The sequence below is a fragment of the Anabrus simplex genome, chromosome 6 (genome assembly GCF_040414725.1).
Source record: "Anabrus simplex isolate iqAnaSimp1 chromosome 6, ASM4041472v1, whole genome shotgun sequence".
Classification (NCBI taxonomy): Eukaryota; Metazoa; Arthropoda; class Insecta; order Orthoptera; family Tettigoniidae; genus Anabrus; species Anabrus simplex.
The window spans coordinates 37,060,251-37,066,201 of record NC_090270.1 but is presented as its reverse complement, the minus strand read 5'-3'; the positions used below and the strand labels follow the sequence as shown (position 1 = coordinate 37,066,201).

At 42.7% G+C, this 5,951-nt stretch overlaps 1 non-coding gene across 1 annotated transcript; it reads left to right on the top strand.

Moving 5' to 3' along the window:
• Nucleotides 1-673: 673 nt before the first annotated feature.
• TRNAS-CGA (transfer RNA serine (anticodon CGA)) lies at nucleotides 674-750 on the top strand. The gene has a single exon. It is a non-coding gene; the product is annotated as a tRNA-Ser (tRNA).
• The last annotated feature ends 5,201 nt before the right edge of the window (nucleotides 751-5,951 follow it).

Genomic DNA, 5,951 nt, shown 5'->3' with positions numbered 1-5,951 from the left:
TGGTCAAATAACATATTCCACAAAATGACGATGGCAAAAACTCCATATCGACATTAGTGCTTTGTAACAGCACTATACTATATTGATACGTCAATTAGGTAATTTTTCGTATTTTTCTAATGTTAATATTGAATCGCTACTCAGAACATTATCCAAATTAATTAGATTATCATATGTTTACCATTGTTATGTCCTTGTGTTACATTTTAATGTTGAAAACATGTATTAGCAGACAAAGCAATTTTCTAATTTGTGCCTAAAATTGAAGGGTAAAAGGTCCCAGAAAGGTTTAAAGTTGTGAGTTTTGGATAGTTCTATCAAACTAGAAAATAAAGTAATTTCGGAAATCTCTTCCGGCCTCAATTAAGTTCCGGAGAAACAGCCTAAAATCGATTGTTTCTTTTTTTTTATTTAAATTATAGCCAAATTAACTTATTTACATAATTCTTCCTGTACTGTGTTCCTCTGTTCGATACCCTCAGACGTTTTTTTATTTTTAAATACCCCACCGAATGTAGTTACAAGGGTTTAAGTGAAACTTCTGAATTGTAGAGTGCATTTAAGTCGTCATGTCATGGCCCACAACGGGCGACTTAAATGCACTCTACAGTGTGCTAGCAGCAGTGCCAGACCTGTAGCTCAGATCCTTTCAAACAGAACAAAGATGGCCTAGGCCACCATAGCTCAATTGGTAGAGCAACCGACGCGAAATCGGGAGGTTGTGGGTTCGGATCCCACTGGTGTCCGGCTGGCCATTTTTGTTCTGTACTTAACATCTCTTCAACACGTATTACATGTACGTAACACGACCTAATACGTTGAAAGTCTGTTTCGAAATTAACTATGTACCTGGGGCTGGTCTCAGTTTGCAGTGTACAGCTGTAAACATTGAATAAACACAGATACCTTCATGTGACGTCTTTCATTTTGCTCACGAACCTGAAGGTACAGTGCATAAGTAAATTAAACAACTGACGTCTTTCTGCATCCTCCTTTCCTCAAGACTATAGCTGATTCTAGACAATAGTTCAGTGCCAGACATGGTTTCCAAGTTACCATTAACTCTAGAAGGGAAATATAAAGTCAGAAGGTGCAAGCAAGTAAGTAATCCGGACTACATAAAGAGAGGAGAAATACAGACTATGTAGGCATTAAAAATTATAGGAAGAGCCAGAAAACTACGAACACTATGAAAACATTGGATATAATCCGCAAAACTGTTTAACTAAGAACACCATAACTCTATAATTATTGAACTACGGCAGTAAATCCGGAAGCGTATTCCACAGAATGGAAGGTTCATGTTTCTCTCCCTCACGTGGCAACGAAAAATCTCGCGTTTACACGAATGGAGCGTGGAGTCACCTGATGCTATGTGAAGACTTTCAGGCAGACTCGAGGGATGAATTCTTCTGTTGCAAGTCCCTTTGTTGGCTGGCAATGTGGTGTGGTGAGTGTAAACGAAGATATGTGTTAGTGAAAATAGTACTCTGTTCAGAGCGAATCACCTGCCAAGGAGAAACTGATTGTCACCCTCGGGGTGTAAGGTGTTCTCATACAGCCGAGTAATTCTGCAGATCTCTTGAAAAGACAAATCGATTCACAATATATTACTTTAACTATGCTTCGTTGAAGAATATTAAGGTGACACTCCGGAGATAAAAATATATGTTTTCCTAATGCATGGATTTTCACGAAATTTTGTGGGAATGTCACCTGCGTAGAACTAAATATATCACGAAAATTTCTTTTACAGTATAAACAATTGATAGTTTTTCCGAAATAAATTTTTGTTTTTGAAAATTTAACTCTAATTTCTTCATGAAATTTAATTAATACACTGACTGACAGAGCAAATGCAACACCAAGAAGGAGTGGTTCGAAAGGGATGAAAGTTGGGGAAAAAACAGAGACGGCACGGACGAATAATTGATGTTTATTTCAAACCGATATGCAGGTTACACAATGCTCACGGCATCGACTCAGTAGGATGTAGGACCACCGCGAGCGGCGATGCACGCAGAAACACGTCGAGGTACAGAGTCAATAAGAGTGCGGATGGTGTTCTGAGGGATGGTTCTCCATTCTCTGTCAACCATTTGCCACAGTTGGTCGTCCGTACGAGGCTGGGGCAGAGTTTGCAAACGGCGTCCAATGAGATCCCACACGTGTTCGATTGGTAAGAGATCCGGAGAGTACGCTGGCCACGGAAGCATCTGTACACCTCGTAGAGCCTGTTGGGAGATGCGAGCAGTGTGTGGGCGGGCATTATCCTGCTGAAACAGAGCATTAGGCAGCCCCTGAAGGTACGGGAGTGCCACCGGCCGCAGCACATGCTGCACGTAGCGGTGGGCATTGGCATTTAACGTGCCTTGAATACGCACTAGAGGTGACGTGGAATCATACGCAATAGCGCCCCAAACCATGATGCCGCGTTGTCTAGCGGTAGGGCGCTCCACAGTTACTGCCGGATTTGACCTTTCTCCACGCCGACGCCACACTCGTCTGCGGTGACTATCACTGACAGAACAGAAGCGTGACTCATCAGAGAACACGACGTTCCGCCATTCCCTCATCCAAGTCGCTCTAGCCTGGCACTATGCCAGGCGTGCACGTCTATGCTGTGGAGTCATTGGTAGTCTTCTGAGCGGACGCCGGGAGTGCAGGCCTCCTTCAACCAATCGACGGGAAATTGTTCTGCTCGATATTGGAACAGCCAGGGTGTCTTGCACATGCTGAAGAATGGCGGTTGACGTGGCGTGCGGGGCTGCCACCGCTTGGCGGCGGATGCGCTGATCCTCGCGTGCTGACGTCACTCGGGCTGCGCCTGGACCCCTCGCACGTGCCACATGTCCCTGCGCCAACCATCTTCGCCACAGGCGCTGCACCGTGGACACATCCCTATGGGTATCGGCTGCGATTTGACGAAGCGACCAACCTGCCCTTCTCAGCCCGATCACCATACCCCTCGTAAAGTCGTCTGTCTGCTGGAAATGCCTCCATTGACGGCGGCCTGGCATTCTTAGCTATACACGTGTCGTGTGGCACACGACAACACGTTCTACAATGACTGTCGGCTGAGAAATCACGGTACGAAGTGGGCCATTCGCCAACGCCGTGTCCCATTTATCGTTCGCTACGTGCGCAACACAGCGGCGCATTTCACATCATGAGCATACCTCAGTGACGTCAGTCTACCCTGCAATTGGCATAAAGTTCTGACCACTCCTTCTTGGTGTTGCATTTGCTCTGTCGGTCAGTGTATGTTAATGGAAATTCGTAGAAATCTCGACTGTTCACGAGGAAGACTTCTCCAAGAATGAGAATCCTTATCTTAATCATCATTTACCGATCGATTAGATTATCAGGTTGACTTTTTCTACCACTACGAGCGCTAATGTGAGCCAAAGCAGAGCTCCACTTAATGGACATTTTTCAAAACTCAATGAACACCCAAGGGTATTGAACCAAGGAACGCATTACAAAAGGAATTATGTAAATAAGTTAATGTTGGTCATATTTGAATCAGAAAGGAAACGAGCAATGGAACAAGCGATTTTAGGCTGTGTTTCCAGACCTGCATTTAGGCCGGGAGTGATTTTAATTTTTTTCAGTTTGAGAGACCTATGCAAGACTCACAATTCAGAACTTTTCTGGTCTCTTTTACCTTTAAACTTTGGCGCAATTAAGGAAAATTGCTTAATTTTTCGTAGTATGGGGACCCCCACTTTGCTAAGAAATCCTATCAACATTAAAACGGCCCTGCAATACCCTAGAACGCTTACTGAACTATACTTAAGATTTCTGTCTTTATTTCACCTTAAATGCGATCAGGAATCCTATATTGAGTAGCATAAATCTGGAGCTGCTCTCATTGCTAGTGTAGCTAGGAGAAATAAATCCAGCAGCTCCGGTAAGCAAAGGCTTATTTATTCCACTGTTGACAAACTTGAAGATGATTCTATCCTTCGCCTATGGCAGCTGTTGGGACGTCCTAACCAACACGTGCTTGAAAACATTCTACAAGACACCACTGGCTGCATCCACGAAGAAAAACCTAAAAATACCTACTTTAAGCACACAAGAAACCTAAAATGTAGGGTTATACCAACTAAATAGCCGGCGCTAGTAATAAGCGAAGTACTTAATTGATACGTTCCGTTCCGAAATTCCGTCTCCAAGGAAAACGAGACTGAAGAGGTTCAATCTATTTCTGTGCAAGGCAAAGAGAAGGTGACTTCGAAGTCTCCAGTTTCCGCTCTAGATTTTTCTATTTCACGGACGTCCTATTCGCACATTTGTCCCCCTCCCAGAGTAGTGTTATCGGCACACAATTTGGGAAGGATTGTACTGGTGGTCGCTATCGGGGACATAACTTACGAACACCACTATTGAGCCCTCACCACGCTCTCGCACTTCTATCCCCCACTGAGTTATGGCAACAGCCACGGCTCTAACTTACCCACTGGACCTGAATAGAAATGCACAGTAAATTCAGTTTTATCGACAAACGATCAGGAACAAACGAAATTAGCTTGACACTGGGTGGCTATTTCAAGAGAGCCAGCTATCTCAATAAACTGTATCGTCTATTACCATTACTTAATTCTTACACAAGAATTTAGCTGCCATGCAAACAAGAAATAAAAAAGAAAGAAAAGTCTTCTCTTTTTCGCTGTTGCGGAAGATAAGGTCGAGAGAAATATTCTGTGTCGTGTTATATATCACATTTCTCCATCAAGCGTAGCATGGCTCATACACGATAAGATTCACTGCCAGGAAATGTAAATTGGTTCTTGTCTGATGCAGGGGGGGAGAGGCAAATTGCAGCAACACAGAAGACACATGAGTAATACGGTACAAAACTAATAACTGCGCGAAGAAAGACTGAGAATGTTACTCATTTAATATTTTTCAGCGTTCCTGCGATGCAGTTAGAGCAAACAAATAACTATTTACTGAATGAAAAGGAACAATTCTTTGTGTTACCTTGGTAAAATAGCTCTTTATATCAAATATTTTTGTTCTCTTCTTTGATGTCACTCAAAGGACAAAGAGCTATTCTGCGTTTTGAACCAACGGCTGTCAAAGTTATTATTTCTATTATTATTATTATTATTATTATTATTATTATTATTATTATTATTATTATTATTGACGATCTTCCTTCTCCAGTGATCGCTAAGTGGCAAAGAGGTAATTCATAAGTGACAAGGATTTATTCCATGCTTTTAAAGCAACGGCCAGTAAAGTAAATTAATACAGTCGAACCTCGATATCTCGAACCTCGATATCTCGAACCCACATTACTCGAATTTTCAGTATCTCAAAGTAACTTAAATTTCCCGGCCATTTGTCCTGTTCTTCACGTGTATTTACTTCTCTGTTACTCGAAATTCGGTTACATGAATTTCTCGATTTCTCGAAGCAAAAAATACTCTGTAACTCGAATTTTGTGCAACATCAACTGTGCAATACGGCATTTGTGGTTTGTGAGGAGCAGTGAACAAGGAAATAAAGGATTACAGTGATTCTTGGAGCTAATATGATTTCTTTTTGCTTTACGTCGCACCGACACAAATAGATCTTATGGCGGCGATGGGATAGGAAAGGCCTAGGACTTAGAAGGAATTGGCCGTGGACTATTTAAGGTACAGCCCCGGCATTTGCCTGGTGTGAAAATGGGAAACAACGGAAAACCATCTTCAGAGCTGCCGACTGTGGTGCTTGAACCCACTATCTCCCGATTACTGGATACTGGCCGCACTTAAGCGACCACAGCTAACGAGCTCGGTATTAAAACTTCTAGTATTTGGAAAATCGCCCTGTTTCTCGCGTTTGAATTAATACCGATCACGTCCAAAACAAACCCTAACGTTGCGGATGACAATCTCCATTAACGAATCTCATCTGCGTGGTATTCAACGTGAAGGGAGGAAAGTTTAACCGAA